The sequence below is a fragment of the Dipodomys merriami genome, unplaced genomic scaffold (assembly GCF_024711535.1).
Source record: "Dipodomys merriami isolate MVZ:Mamm:240054 unplaced genomic scaffold, mDipMer1.0.p SCAF_2, whole genome shotgun sequence".
Classification (NCBI taxonomy): domain Eukaryota; kingdom Metazoa; phylum Chordata; class Mammalia; order Rodentia; family Heteromyidae; genus Dipodomys; species Dipodomys merriami.
Window position 1 is genome coordinate 87,034,739 of NW_027203381.1, and position 17,588 is coordinate 87,052,326.

Here is a 17,588-nt window from a genome sequence, read left to right on the forward strand (position 1 = left end):
TCTTGTAAATGCTTTTCTTCAATTTATAGCTCCTAGGACCTGATATACATTGATGCATTGTACAGTATTGTACAATATGTATCAGTGAAAGCAATTCCCACATGTAGACATATGGAAGCAAGATAACATTTTCTAAATTCATTCACTCACTAAATACTTCAAGTATTTATTTGCACTAAGCAAATAAAGAAATGGTTTCTGATATCAGTATTGAGTTGTAAAGAAGCAATAAACAGCATGAATTCTGTCCTTGATGAAGCCGTATTCTAAAATGAATGGTAGTGATTATTCCCTGGAGTTTTGGCAAATTCAAAAGACATTTTTTTTCAGCTGAAGCAAGTGAACCATGTTTTGAGTTATGAGCAGAACTCAACATTTATATGTTACTATCATTCCCATGCCAATCTTTTTCTCTTTGTTCATGAGTGATATACATCAGGTATTTGTATACTTTTATTTCTCTAACACAAGTATGTGTGTGTTTGTGTGTGTGTGTATGTGTATGCTGGTTATGCTGACACTGGGACTGGCCCTCAAGACCACATACTCTTAGTACTTACCTGTAGTTAGCACTCTATTAATTGAGCTGCAGTTCCAAGGTTTTATTTGTTTGTTTGTTTTTTGGTTAATCGGTAAGCTGGGTTTGAAACATGATCCTCTGATCTCAGCCTGCTAAGTAGTTAGGATTACAACAATATGACCTTTTTTTGTTTTATAGGTAACATATAAATATATTCTCCCTAAAGAAAATATATATAAATATACATTATATATAATATATTGTTCAATTATTTGGAATTATCATCAATGCTTACATTAGCTATTTATATTTACAGAGGACTTACATAATCAAAATGCTTCTTTTAAGTAAGTCATCTTTCATAAAAAGTGATTTTATTTATTTATTTATGTTTCAGACAGGTCTTACTAAGTTCTAGTCTAAGATGACCTAGATTTGGTTTTCCTACTGCAGCTTTCTGGGTGTTAAGAATATAGATATATGCCACAATCATCAGATTTTTGAAAAGTGACCCATAGATATCTAATATTTGATAAAAATATTGGGAGGAATGGAAGCCATAAATTCCTGCAGTTAAATATGAAGAGAAATAAGCCATAATAATGAAGCCAATACCATGTGCTTCATGGAAAGGATGAAAGCTGAACCAATGCACAAAATTTTTAACTTATTAGGTTGGTAGAAGAAAATGAGAACAGAATTCTATATATATGAAACTCAAGCAAAAGTAAATAAATAAGGAAAAGAGTTTGCACTAGATTGGAGAAAAGAGGGTAAAATAATATCTGAGAGAAGGTTTCTATCACTGTCACATGCTCTGGTTAAATGCTTGTATAGTCAATGACCTAAAACAAAACAAAAAAACCACAAATGGCTTTAATTATATTATTATTATTAATAATAATTTGCCAGTCCTGGGGGTTGAACTCGGGGCCTGGGTACTGTCCCTGAGCTTCTTTTGCTCAAGGCTAGCACTTTACCACTTCAGCCACAGCACCACGTCCAGCTTTTTCTGTGTATGTGGTACTGAGGAATGGAACCCAGGGCTTCATACATGCTAGGCAACCATTCTACCACTAAGCCACATTCCCATCCCCAGTTACATTATTTAATATAATTAGCTTTGTATGCTCCCACTTAGTCTTTCCATTTTAAGTACCCACAGCAATTTTGTGGTAGAAGAAGGAAGTGGGGCTCAAACCTCTATGTAAGGAATAATACCAGTTTCTGCTCTGCCCACTACTCCCAAAGCAATTGTGAGCTTAGATTTTGAGCTCCAGACTCAAGACTTTCTTACCAGTTATTGAACTGGTGAGAAATCTTGCTTCTGAATTTAGTTGTAATATATAGAAATTTCTTCTGTGAGCTCTTTAAAACCTTTGTACTTTAATTGCTGTGCACATGACTAAATTATTTTTCATTTGTACATTTAGTGAAATTCACAAAACAGTAGCCCCAAGATTAGGAAAATTTGTAAATGGAAAGTCCGAGTTTTGTCTCATTTTTAATCTCCTTTCTTTCTGAAGATTAGGATCTGAAAATGTAACTTTATTATAGGTGAGAAAAACAGAAAAGACAATAGAAAAACAATAGAAAATCATCTTATTTTTTCAGCTGTCTAAAATTCTGAGCTTTTAAAAATTATACAGAACCCAAATTAGAATTCTATACTGACAGGAGTGAGTTGCTATATCATCCATTACTTCATGTTTTATTTCTTGAAACGGACTCTGAATTCCTAGCCAGTTCAACTCAGCCCTCAAGAGGGATGGTTAAGAGACTAGCATAGTCACACTGACAGGAAGTATGAAACAAATAGCAAGGTTGACAAATAGGTTTATGAGGTGCAATGAAAACAATGCCAAGAATATCTTCACAGAGTCTTTGAATGACTTTTCTCTAAGTAACTTCAGATATTGGCATGGAAATAGCTGATTGCATTGCATAATTAAAATAATAGCTAACCAGCTGGAATCTCTTCACTATTCAGATCCTTTTCTCATAATGACCTTTTCATAAGCCAATGCAAGCAACCAAGAATCCTGACAACAAAACATTCTGACCCAATTATATACCATTTGCAGCTGTTTCGATGTGGAATTATGTTAGACTCAGTAAATGAAACTTAAAATTATGTGTGTATAACCGGTTAGAGAAATCAGGATATGTAATGATGTTATGTTCCTTATGGATGTGCATCCTCTGAGATACTTTGTGAGTATCATTTGAAATCCTATATTCTTTGAATTGAAAACCTTTGAACCCATTCAGACAAGGTTAGGCCTTCATCCTTTCATTAACTGTCACAATGCTGATTAGTTTCTCCAACCAGAAGCTGTTGACAGTTCTTGCATCTCCAATCTCTCATCAATTCATGCATACATGACCTGAATAGGGCTTAGTAATTTGCATGCCAACTTGCCAAAATGCAGCTGTTGCCATTTTCCTGACTGTACATAATTATCTTAAAATACAGGTTCTTCCAGTAAGACATGAAAAACTACAGGGTAGAAAATGACCACTTGTCCTAGACTCCTGCCCCTGATGTAATACATCAGCTTCTTTGTCTCACTGACTCCTTGTTCTTTTACTCCGTTATCAGCCTAACATTCTCTTGCAATAAAAATGTCTACTTTCCTCTTAAACTTATTTATACCATTTGCTTCAAGTGCCGTATGTTCCTCCTTATTTCTTATATTTATTATCCATTGTACAAAACCTAACTAAAATGAGTCACACTGAACTGAGATATGCACAGGAGTAAGGTCTGTGTCCTATCTTACTCACCTGAATCACACAGAATGAACACTTCTTCCCCACTGTGCCCTGTAGAACAAGTGCATTTCTGACAATGAAGAAAATTTAGAAATCCTCAGTAGTTAATAAAGCTCCAAGACCTATTTATTATTGAGCCCTTTTGAAATAGAAAATAAAATACAATAGCTGTTTTAAGTATTCTCTGACCCCTAGATGAATAACATACCCCTTTCCATTCTGATCTAAAAAAGTAAATATTTTAAGAATATATCCATCATTTCTACCTCATTTTCATACATGTATCTATTTGCACTGACCTGGAAATAAACACGCCTGTGGACATTCTACTATTTCAGAAGAATGAAGTCAAGCTATACAAAGTATAGTAAAACAAAACACCAAAACTATTACCAAGAATTTTATTCTTCAGTAATTAGTTTTTGTAAAGCCTGTAAAAGGACTTTTTCATCACTCACATTTCAAAAAAAAAATTCTCAATTTAAGAAAGTTGTGGCCGGGCTCACACCTGTAATCCTGGCTACTCAGGAGGCTGAGATCTGAGGATCACCATTCAAAGCCAGCCCGGGAGGAAATTCTGTGAGACTCTTATCTCCAATAAACCACTAGAAAAGCAGTAGTGGAGCTGTGGCTCAAGTGGTAGAGCACTCGCCTTGAGCTGAACAGCGCAGGGACAGCACCTGAGCCCAGGGTTCAAGCCCCACTACTGACCAAAAAAAAAAAAAAGTTGTCATTACAAACACAGGAACTACTTTCTTTTGCCTTGTTTTTAACTTTTTTTTTCTCTTTTGTAATTTTAATTGAAGCATTCCTACTCATTTTGAACTCTTCCTCTTATAAGCACCAAATTTAATACCTAAGTCAATTTTGTGAGAAAGAACTTCCCTCCAGAACAAAACAAAGATATTCATTCCTCCAAATGTCCAAATTGAAAATCTTTTTAAAATTAAAAATAATTCCTAAAAAGAAAAAAAAATTCATTTGCCTGACTCGTTTAGAGGTCATATACAGAATATGGAGGTCAGGAAGGCTATTTGCAGCACATTCGGGAGATCATCTTCAAGGTTTAGCTTTCTTCCAAACAGTGTAAAATACCCATAATTCCAAGTATGAAGGGACACAGATAATCTCCTTGGAGAACTCCACAGGACAATACAGGCGCCCAAGCTGTTCTTCAAAGAATGTCAGGACTTCAGTCAAATTGACACAGTTCCCCTGTGTAAAGTACTTCTCATCTTGTTTCAGTACACTCGTCGAGAGGTCAAGAATCGGTTTGAGAACCTCGCATGTGGAATCTTCTTCTGGAGATGTGGAGATTGGAACTGTTGTCAAGTCACTAATCACATAATCAAACTCTCTCCCTCTTCAGTACTGGAATACAATCTTCTATTAGAACCTGGTAGCAGTCTCCTTTAAGATTGTCTAGGATGTCGCCACATGTTTTTCGCACAAAGGTCTTACATCCATCGATCACCATTTGGTCAATCTCTACCATAGTGACCATCTTTGGTTTCAGTTGGACTATCTCACATAATATGCCTCCATCTCCTCCTCCCAGAATCAGGACATCTTTGCCAGTGTAATCTTCTTTGCAACTTCCCATGATGGCCTGGGTATATGCAAAATCACTCTCTGCCAAATTAACATCCCCATTCAGAATGAGAATATTTCCCAACTGCTTTGAGTGCAGAATTTTAATGTTCTGATGAGGTGAATCTTCATCATACACCACTTCATCTATGTCATACTCAACAAGGCGCCCATCAGCAGAGAGCCAGTATCTGTCACTGGTGCCTCCTCGAACTATAGGCCAGAGCTGTTCCAGCTCAGTTCTTTCATTCTTTCTTCTACTTGGTTCGGAAGGCTGTCAATTTCATCTTTGCCCTGCGCATTTCTGTCGTAACTCTGAAGGTCCAGCAACACCAATCCATGTGGACCAATTCTCAAGTTGGCAAAGATGCCATTTTTGTTTGTGTAGGTTGCTAAATTGCCATGGTCCTGCCAGGTATGCACCAACTCTGCCATTCTTGCTCCTGGAAAATGGACTGGAGCCTATTAGAATAGTCTCGCCATCAGCTTTAGCCCTGCCTTGCTGCGGCCATAGTGAGAAGAGGCCCTGTGCCATGCCTGGGAGGCGGCCCCCCGGAGACAGGGGGCTGCGCAACTTGTCAGACTGTGGCCGGTGGGAAGTGCTCCGCGCAGGGGGGAAGCTTGCTAAAGTTTTTCTCCTGAAGCATTGGTGACATATCACGCACTAAGGGTTAATACCCTCACATTCTCAAATTAGAAATTGGAGCACCTTTGCCGTCTTAATTATAGAAGACAACTGGTAAAGGCATGTTAACCACAGAGCCATTGGGAGAAAGTTTTGGTATGCTGGCTTGTCAGAACGATTCTTTTACAAATCCAGAGATGATCAAAAGGCTTTACACCAAAATGTCCATCATAGTAATTGCAATCAAACCCTGAACCAGTGGACAGATGTTTAAACTGTGTATAGTGTATAGAGCATATGCGCATATTTCGTATAACTTGATAAGCCTCGTCCACACAAAATTCCTCCTTATTAATTTTAGTTTGATTCCAATAAAGAATATTAAATCATTGTTTTTAAATTTTTATTGTAAGGGTGATGTACAAAGGGGTTACAATTACATAAGGCAGAAAATGAGTTGATTTTCTTTTGAACAGTGTCACTCACTCCATTCTCTCCCAGTTTTTTCCCCTCCCATCTTTTCTCCCCTCCAAGTTGCATAGTTCATTTCCAACATAGTGTCTAATGAATATCATTCCTGAATTGGTTCACCTTTTATCCCACTGTTTATATTAAATCATAATTATCTTGCCTTAAAATTCTTAAGTTCAAACATTGCAAAAAATAAAGTAAAATAAAATAAGGAAATTTATACCTAATTTATTTTATTTATACCAAATTTACCTCTAGGAAGATATTCCACTTCAAAGAGTAGGACTGGTTAAGGAATCAAAACAAGTTTTCAACATTTATGTTATTATTTTGTTTATTAATATATTCTGGTATTAAATAAGAATTTGCAATTTAATTTATTTAACTCAATGAAAATCTACCATTGCTCTTTTTAACCTATGAAAAGAGGCAGAAAAATATAAAGGACAATAAAATCCAAATGATATATTTATCTATAGTGGCTGCAGAAATTCTATAGTCCTTGGTTTATATTATATATATATAATATATATTCATATATATATATATATCATTAGCCATGATCTGTCTTATAAACAGGTTGTATAGCTTGTTTGGAATACTTTGCCAATTTAGAAAGAAAAAATGATTTTTGTATTACACTCTTTATCTAGACATGATCAAATGATAGATTGATATTGAGGTTCTTTTGAGATTATCATATAAATCCCAAATCAATTAGTTAGCAGAAAATTAATTATAAAACAATAAAGGCATGTATTTGAAACTCAATTGAAAATTAGTTAGGCTTTGTGGTATACACTTATAATTCTAACACTCAAAAGGTTGAGCCAAGATGACTATGAGTTTAAGGCTAGCCTTGGCTAGATCATAATGAATCCTTGACTCAAAACTAACAACAACAACAAACAAAACAAAAACAAAAATGGTTACAACTAAAATATCAGCATTCTTATTCATTTTTTTGCAAATAAATTTAAGAATATATAACATACACATGTTTTTAAATGCAATTTTTAAGAGTACAATGAAAACCAAATTTCTAATATGAAGACCATTTGAGAAATATGAACTAGAACAAAATTGTAAAGGTTGGCTATCTGGTGGAAACAGAACATGGAAAATTACTCATGGTCATTTATATTGCATTACTCAATTACTCTATTCTCAGAAATAACATTGACAAATTGACAAAAAAATAATTCTTTGAGTCTCCTAGGTTCCCTTTCATAACACAACAATGGCTTATTTAAAAAAAAGTCTTAGTGGACCTGTGTTTTGTTATTATTATTATTATTATTGACTTGGAATACTTCTAAAGATAAATTTATGCATTAGGGAAATTTAGTTAATTATTAAATTGCCCGTTTTGTATATCTCCAGTGAGTCTATTCTCTTTGAAAGATAGAAGGCTTGTAAGAATTATTTAAAATGTAACTAATTATTTCATTATTATTTTGTAATTTCCCTATTAATGACAATGATGAGCAGGAAAAATAAAAGAACAGTGAAATGGGTTTTGTTTCAGATTTGTGTCTATTTCATAGCTAAAAATATCCTTATAATGCCTAAGATCCTTTTCCTCTTTCTTTATGCCAGTAGAGACACATTTACAATTGAGTCTCTGGTGACTTTGGCATTTGTGATTTCAAATTATCTGCTCAACAGAAGCCTCTCTCAAACAAACTGGGTTTTAAACTCTTAATTTAAGGAATCAGTTAAGTAGAAGATATAATCAAAAGAGTTTTTAAAAAATAATTACATGAGTGATTCACATGAAATTATCAGGTATTATATTAATGTATCAGCTTTTGAAACTGTTTTGGATTAACATGATTATACCACATCTGTTGTCAGGAATCAATATGTACTCAAGAATCATAATTATCCAAGATGATGACTAGTAAATACAATTTTTCTTTTACATGTACTTCCTATCATATTGTCGACAAAGCTTTATTGATGTTTTACCATGCTTTCCTCCTGTTCTTCCATTGATGTAAAAATTAAAATTTAATCACCAATCTCACCAAATCCTTAAGCAGTCTCATAAGAAAAGGCAGTTTCAAGAACAGTTTCTTTTCATCTTTCATTTATTCTTAGACATGACATACTGAGCTTAACCTTTGCTTCTAGACCATATGTAACATATTTTATAAACAAAAAATAATGTTTTATTTCATGTTTTTAACAATAGGAGTGATTTCTCAAACTTATCTCAAAAGTGAATATTTTATAAAACTCATATCACCATCTTTGTACTACAATTCATTTGCATGCTGCAGAACATATATATATATATATATATATAATATTAAGTTACAGTGAACAAAATGAGAACATGCCTTTATTCCTTTACTCCAATTGCTTAACTCTTTCCTATCTTCTTTTTCTCTTACATATCTACTCTGCATGAAAATTTAGTAAGCAAAATTGAATAAGTAAGTAAATATGTCAATGAATATTAAGCATACAAGATGATAGCTGTAATCCCTTCAAATGTTTAAATGTATAAATGTGTAAATAAGCTGATCATCCTAGTTTCTTATGGGCCTGAGGCCTGGAGGATCCATTGTTTGGGCAGAAAAGTTTCAGAGATGCCATCATCAATCAACCACCAAAAAATTGGGCTAGATACATGGCTCAAGTGATTCAGTGCCAGCCCTGAGCAAAATGCCAAACATAAACAACAGGCTTTGAGTTCAAACTTGGTACTGAAATAATAATATGTTTTGTTTTGTTTTTAAGTATGCTAAATAAGACAATGGAAAAATTATGAGTCCAGATAAAATAAGATTATTTCAAAAGCATCATGTGATGGTATGGGAAAAATGAAATAGATTGCCATGCAATAATAATGGATAAAAGATGAATCCTTTTAATATTAAAATACAAAAACTAGAAACCTGTAGAGTACAAAATGATTTTTAGACTAAGACCATAGGCAATGTTGGGATATGAACCTGAGCAATGGCATATTAGAAACCACAATGCAAATAGGGGAAAACAGATAGAGAATAAATGGGACTCACTGATGTGAAAGATAGAGGTCCATGTTCAAGAAGCATCTAGCAGCTAGGATGGGTATGTCTAGAATATTAGACAGAAAAAATATATACCTTTGTAGACATAGCTCATGAACAATGCAGGTTCTACAACTTGACCTAGATACAAACACACATGTTAATCTACCATGATTTCAGAAACACTAGATATGAGATGTCTGATTCTGAGATAATGGACAAATGAAAAGAAGATAATTAATTGTTGATACAGAATTATCTTCTTGATATACAGGGACAAAAAAGGAATTTAAATAATTATTTTCTCAATATTTTTAGTTATCTATATAAAATAAAATCATAGGTATTTATTTTGTGTTTACACCATAGTGGTGTGTTATTTAAAGTTTGCACCTACTTAGAGATGCTAATTTCAAATTATAAAAATTAAAGCATTGTGAGTCCCATGAAGTGGCTCAAGCCTGTAATCATTAATTTACCTGAGAGGCAGGGATCAGGGGATTGTGATTTAAGGCCAGTCCAGATCAAAAGTTCCTGAGACTCCATCTCAACAAATAACTGAGTGCAGTGGCTCATATCTGTCATCCCTGCTACACAATAAATCACAGAAGTATTGCTGTACATCTCAGTCTTGTATACAATAAGACCCTATCTGAAACATAAATCCAAAATGAACTGGCAAAATGGGTTCACACAGTACAGTTAAAAATCTCTTTAAAATTAAATAATAAGATTTTAGCCATAAAATCCATAAAATGCTCAAACTACAGTTGATAAAGAAAACAGAGGTAAAGTAGAGTTCACAGATACCACATTAAAAATGACTGACTAGTAGACTTTATTTCAATGCTATTAATAATCACATAAAATAAAAAACAATTAAAAAGAAGTTTGATAACATAATAAAGATTCTTATACATAGCCTCTCAGGAGACTGAGATCTGAAGATCATAGTTCAAAGCCAGCCTGGACAGGAAAATCTGAGACTCTTATCTCCAATAAAGTAAAAAGCCAGAAGTTGTGCTATGTCTCAAATGGTAGAGTGCTGATCTTGAGCTCAGGGACAGTGCTCAGAGCTGAGTTCAAGCCCAAGGACCAGCAAAGAAAGAAAGAAAGAAAGAAAATTCTGGCATTTTATCTAACTCCTCATAGATTAAAATATATCCACATCAAAGAGGACTAAGATTCAAAATTGATCTTTTCCTGTTAGGAGAAACACTCAAAATTAGAGTTTTGGTCTTCATCTCATGGTGATGCTTAATATGTCCATTTAATTTATCTCCATCTTATTAGCTATAGTATTTGTTAATTAATATGGAATTCTACATTCCTAAGTCATGTAGATGAAGATAAAATATTTCTGAAGAAAGAGAGTAAATTTTTCATGGCCCATATAATTTAACTGACTTCCTAACAGAAGAGTCTGAATCATTTTTCCTTAATATCATGAGACTATCTTCTATAATTTGAATTTAATATTTATGGTTCAGATTGTCATAGTTTGTGATATTTTAGAAAGGATTGTGATAGTCTTTTTTCAAAAGTGTATGCTTCCATAAAAATTAGGCTTAGTCAACCAGGAAATAATATCTAATGCAAGATCTAAATTTGATAATTCAGAGTAGTTTTACTAATACTTTATGAAGCAGTAGACTATTAAACTACATCAAATAAGTGATTTGCACTGGCCATTTCCTGCTAAGTAGCTAAAGTTAAGAACACAGACTCTGACAATTTCATCTGAAACTGGAAGTATGTGTATAAGCAGTAAGTATATATGACAAAGGAAGAAACAGACATAAAACTTGGGAGTTTGAACAATAGGCACAGTAGCTCATTTTTGCTACTCAAATTCTAGCTTCTCCAAAAGTTAAGGTTTTAGGATTATTGTTCAAAGTCAGCCTAGAAGGAAAGTCCAAGAGATTCTTATCTCCCATTAACCACCAAAAAGGCATAAAAAGAGGTGTTATAATTCAAGTGGTAGAGTGTCAGACTTCAGCAAAAGAGCTAAAGGTCAGCTACACAGGTTCTCACTTCAAGCACCAGTACTGCTACAAACAAACAAACAAAAAACTTGAGAGATTAAAATTATTGTAGCTACAGAAAAAAAACAGGATGAGTTGACTTTGGGTAATCCATGTATTTATTAATTCACCATATATTTAGAGTCTGTGATGTTTCGTACATAAACTAGTCTGTATTTTAGGAATATAGTAGCAACCCAAATCCTTCCAAAATGTAGACTATATTCTCATGGATAGAAGTAGACAACACCAAATATAAAAAGCTACATATAACCTACAGTTATAAATCAAAGTAGGTTTAATAATAGAGAGGAGACAGTATAGTTTGTGTCAGCAAAGTTGATATTAAAGAGGAATGAGTAAAACCTGGGGGGGGGAGTATATATTTAATTGCTAAAAGAATGCTTGCAATGGATTTTTGTTGTTGTTGCTGTTGTTACTGTTCTGTTGTTATTGTTGTTCTTCGTGGTAGTGATGTTTGTTTCTGCTTTTAATTTTTTTTGTTAGGAGGAGCAAAAGGGAGGTGCAGAAAAAGGGAGGGAGGGAGTATGGTTCAATGAGCTCTTCAGTATACACTGTGGAAAATGGGCAGAGGAAGGAGGGGGAAATGGGGCAGAAGCAAAAGGAGAGGTGACATTGTCCAAAAAACAGAAGCATACTCATTACCTGACTTATGAAATGGTAACTCTGTATAGAACCTGAATAATAACAAGGAAATTAGGTTTTAAAAAAATAATAAAAGGCTTGGAAAGAGAGATAACATTTAGTTTCAAAAAATGGAGAATAGAGTACTATGACTATATTTTGATACGGGACTATCAAAGACATCATTGCAATTGTAATGGGATTTCTCAACTTAGTCCAAGTAAGGGTTGTTGGGACTCTGTCCTCTGTACTATAGGACACTTAGCAATATCTCTGTCTATGCCCTGCGAGGTTCCAACAGCAACCCCACACACAACTCTAGTCATAATTGACAAGAAGGACTCAAGAAGACATTTTTGTGTAAACTTATTGAAATTACCTTTTTCTCCATCCCACCCCTTCTAGTGTAAGAAGTGATGTAACCAGAGGAACTAGATACACAATAATAAGAGATGTGGCAGGAGACAGAGAGCTGGAGTTTAGTAACATGAACGGCCTAGCAGAATCTTTTAAGAATCTTGACTGCAGCACATTGAACAAAGGCTTCATCTACTATAATGTAGATATGTTCCTTTCTAGTTTTCTTACAGATACCTAGAGATAGATTCTTCACAACCTCACAGTTACCAGGGGATTAGACAAGCATTCAAAGTGAATTATGACAAATATTTAGATTTCCTTTTTACTCAGGTTCTTTTAATTAGTCACCATGAACACATTAAAATAAATCCTCTTCAAGAACCTGATAGAAATGCTTCAGATAATGGAAAGAATTAATTAAATCTAGCTTATGTGTTCTTTAGGATTATTGATTCAAATCTTTTCCAGATTTTTGCACACTTTTGGGAGAAGATTATCGATGACACATCATTCTTTTAAAAATATAAAAATGTAAGTAAAACAAAGTTAATTACCTAGTGCATGAAGTTGCATATATAATTTGCAAAGAAGGCTCTTAATAGTCTAGTAATTTGCAATATACATGGTATTCTTAAATCATATAATGGCATTCTAACTGCAATGGACTTTCCCCAAATACATACAGAGCAAAAAATTATGCAGAATGATCTTTCCAGTTTATTTTCTAGTAAGTTGTTATGAAAGTAAAGAGGCTCCCTTGCCAATTCTCAGTGTTTCATTGTCTTCACAATCCATACTTTAACTGCCATAATACAGAAATTTGTATTCCATTGTTAAGTTCTTCACACAGTAGAGATACTTACCAGCAATCACAGTATTTTATTCTGTTTATTTTATAGAGCTCTCAAGCGCATGCTTCTCTTATTATATTTAAATTATTATCCATATAACAATATTAATAATCCATTTACTAATTTATCACTGGGATCTCATTTTTATGTACATGATTGTAATACTTTTGTGACTGCTCACCTGATCTACACCAGGAAACACAGTGGGTCATACAATTACAAATTCTATTGTCTTGTTAGGCACTATATCTCATCTGCTTATTTCATCAAGGAAGTTTGTTCTCATTATGTACTTGCAATAATTTTTAGTGCCAATCAACCTATCGTGAATTGCAATCACACACCCTTCAATGGTGCCAAGCATTGTATGCTACATCACTTACAAATTAGACAATTTATCCCCTATAATTTTGGTTAAGGTCATGCATGCCTCAAATGTGAATTTTCTGAATACTCACAAAGTAATTTTGCCCTTCACTTCTGAGATCCACAAGCTTGTTATATTTACGTAGTAATCAAAATATAGAGTTATTCTTTGATGAATATGTCATAAAAATGGCATATTTGTCTACGCTAGTGACATGAATTGGAAAGCAAAAATGACTCATTTTGGTAGACTCTGATTCTCAGAACTCTAATCAGAGCTACAATACTGCAACATTTTCTTTCCCAATTATGCTCATCTGTATTTCTACCAACCAATATATGTCATAGGAACACCTTCTTTAAATGATCAGTGTTCAAATTTTCTACCTTTTCTCCACAGTAGGGCAAAGGTGATGATTCTAACAGTTCTGACTACAATGTAGCTCAATATTAAACAGATATTAAACTGATTGTATAGTATTTGAACATCTTGTTACTTGCACTGTTGAACTCCTATTAACCTAGAATAACTACTTGCTTAAGAAGCAATGACTATGTCCTATTCCCTTAAATGAAGGCCTCTCCTATTAATCAAGCAGCTATTTCCAGGATTAACAGGTGGCTTGGTTAATTTTATTATAGAATGCTTCTACTGTCATAAGAAATATTCTAGTTCCATCACCAGCAGCTGAGTTATTCCTTTTCTTTCTTTTTAAATTTTCTTCTAAAAGTGATGTACACAGGGGTTACAGTTACATATGGTAATGGTAATGATTACATTTCTCTTTGAACAGTGATACCCCCTTCTTCATTTTCTTCCACTTTCCCCCACCTCCCTTACCCCCACCCAAAGTTGTAAAGTTCATTTCCAACATAATATCCAGTATCACTGTTGAATTGGTTCAACCTTTTCCCCACTGTTTCTATGATTCCCCTTTCCCTCCCCAAAGCAGATAAGCAGATACAAGATAAAGGGTACAGAAATCAAAAACAGTGACAACACAGAATAAACCTAAGGAGAAAAAACAAAGAAAAAAAATGAAATAACTGCAAACAGTCTACTCAAAACTCTTGTTTCCATTTCTTATAGTTCATTTCACTAAGCATCATTTTATATGGTCATATGCACATAGCTATTGAGCTATTGTGATCTTGTGCTAAGTATACCCTAGACATATTCTAGTTATTACAAATTAGGGATATCATGCAGCCTATGATTCTTTGGGTCTGGCTTGCTTCACTTAATATATTTTCTCCCAAGTCTTTCCATTTCCTTACAAATGGGGTGATGCCATTTTTTCTGATGGAGGCATAGAATTCCATTGTGTGTGTGTGTGTGCGTGTGTGTGTGTGTGTGTGTGTGTGTTGGTGTGTGTGTGTGTGTGTGTACGTGTGTGTGTCTATGTCTGTGTATCACAGTGTAAGAACATTTGCTTGGTTTGTGAAAGACCCTGAGTTCAGTCCTCAGGTGGGGAGGAAGGAAGCTATAAAAGACCAAAAAATAAAAAGAAATAAGACAACTTCCTTTTCTTCAGTTAGCTCTTCTTGGACATTTTTCCATTTCAATTGAATTCATTAGTGGAGAATAAAACAAAATAAATGAATAAATAAATAAATGAAAAACAGCCTTTGGTTTCAGGTTATTCATACATCTCAGAAATATGTTGAGATAATGGGGAAAATTGTGCTTAATATGACATACATTTTATAGGATGACATTGCAATTCCCTTTGCTGCAGTCACACAGTTTTGTTTTGTTTTGTTCTGAGAAGACGAAAAAATCTCACTTTTACCTTCGTGCCTTTGTGCCTATGGGAATAAATGTTGAAGCTTTTAGTCCTGGGTCATCTGGAGCTTCAGCCCTTGAGAGAGGGATGATTTCATGGGTGTTGAGCCTAGATAGCTGGCATCTTCAGCCCTTCATGCATAGAAGCTCTCTGAAAGTACCCCAGTGTCCAGTGCTTGTGTTTCTCTTCTCTGGCTGTTTGTGCCTTCTTTTTTTCCCATCCTCCCCTCTCCACCCAGTCTCACTTCTCTCTATTTTTGAAACCCCTAGTTGGCTCTGCCACCTTTGCTTCTTGCTATTAATGCCCTGGCCACTGTGAAAATCTTCAGTTGCTTCTTATCTCTACTGCCACTGCTGGCTCTACTACATCCAAGGCTGGCTGGGCCACCACATTCACCACCGACGCTCCCTATTTCCTTCCCATTGCCACTCAGCCTGGTCTAATGATGAAGCCCCAAAACAAGCAAAAGAAAGGAAAAGGACCACTAAGTCTATATGAGTGCTGTAAAGTACAGTTTATTGCTACATAAGAGGTGTCCTATTAAGAAAGAATTTTGTCTTTTTTTTAAAAGAAAGACTTTTTTTTTCATCATTGGGACATTTTTCTGAGATGTAAATGACAGTTTTGCTCACTGTGCTTCCAATAAAAACAGAAATAGATACAAAACAAGATAAAGTTGCAAGGCAAGGGTATCGCAGAAGAGGCTATCTCCCAGCTGGCTGACAAAATAAGCCAAATAGCCTGTCTACATAGCCCTTGAAGCAAATGTGTTTATATCCATCATGGCACGCCCATGCTTGCAGCAGTGTTCCTCATTCTAATGAAGGGCTGTGCTCCCCAAAATGCTCCTCTCCGCTGCATCATCTCGAATTCACAGAGGCTTGTGATGGGAAAATGTCAGGCATGCGCTTTTCGACACAGTGTGGCTGATGGGCTCTCAGAAGGCCAACTTGTGTTTCATGTAGCTGCGGTGTTGTGAGGCTCCCTCAAAGCAGCGGCGGGTGCTGGCACAAAGGCAAGTCTGTCTATCTGAGTGCCTGATACTCCTTTTCACTCAAGAAGCCACAGCACCCAAGGCTGGGTTAAATAGTTATCAATTCAGTCAAATCATCCCAAGCCTCAATATCATAGCATATTTAAGGGAAAAGTAAGTATCTGGAAAGGTGCTTGTAATTAAAGCTTCTTGTTAGCAGTGATTTAACAGTATTTAGTGATAATTTATCAATGCCTAATTACTGGCCTGGTGCCCAAGGAGAGAAAGGTCCCTCTAATCTATCTCAACATTGGGGTGGCACAGCAAATAACAAATGCCTTTTGGCTATGCTCTGAATGAAATATGAACTTACCTAGGCTTTGATATGAAAAATGACCTACTCAGAATTTCGGCAAAAAAAATCTCTCTGGATGCTAGCTAGTCAATAGACCCTAAGTTTATTTAGCAAAATCACTCTTAGTTTGATGAGGAGGCAGATACCACAGAGTAATTTAAACAGTGGCTATTTGTCCTAAGGAATTATCACCTTGCAAACTATAATAGAATTATAAACATAATGAGCTTAAAAGAACTTGAAAAAAAGCAGATTTAAGTATGTATTTTGAAAGTAGGTTCCTTCCTCTCAACTCAGATTTGGACCTATCCCAAAATGGCAGTGTTGTTTGCCTATGCCTATAATCCTAACTACTCAGAAAGATGAGATTTGGAAGATAATGGTTTAAAGATAACTAAAGTCCATCTGCAAAGCAAAAAGCAGGGCTGGGGACATAGCTAAAGTGGTACAGCACCGGCTTCTAGCAAGGAAACTAAGTATGGCATCTTGAATTCAAGCTCTGCCAGTGGCCAAAAGTAAAAAAACAGAAAAGAAAAGGGGGTAGCTCATTGTATAGATAAGGAGTTTATTGGATTGTCTTGGTTAGAATCAGATTCACAAGAAAATAACAGTCAGAGACACAAACAAAGCTTAGGGGAATAAATGGATAAACAGGGAGTAGTTATAGACACAAGGCCTAGATCCTGCATCATCCATGATGCATGATGGAGTCACTGGGGCCAGGAAATGAGCATTTGTGTCACATTACTGAGAAGATGACCACTAGATGTCCCTCCATTCACACACCTCTGACTGAGCATACTCTAGAAATAAATCAAAATTCCAATATTGAGAAATGATGAAGATGTAAATTATATATAATACGTATTATATATAAATATATAGATAGATATAAACTGCTCTGATAAATGGAAACTCCTTTGTACAACTCCTTAAAGATACTACTACTACTACTAATGATGATGATGATGAAGAAGAAGAAGGAGGAGGAGAAGGAGAAGGAGGAGGTTAAAACCCCTTAAATTGTCCATCCAGCATCCTGTGCTGAAAGAGCTTATTATGCTCAATGGGAAAGAGAAAGGCTAGAGTTCTGAATATTTTCACAGTTCCCAAACAGAACCTTTAGGCTCAAGATATAGGAAATACTTAACTGTTTTGAGGAAATAAGGAGAATTAGAATAATTTTAGAAACAGCAAATGTTGGATTCAACTAGAGTGGTAGT

At 34.9% G+C, this 17,588-nt stretch overlaps 1 pseudogene; it reads right to left on the reverse strand.

Moving 5' to 3' along the window:
• Positions 1-4,354: 4,354 nt before the first annotated feature.
• Positions 4,355-5,335, reverse strand: LOC138831687 (spermine synthase pseudogene; annotated as a pseudogene).
• Positions 5,336-17,588: the final 12,253 nt, after the last annotated feature.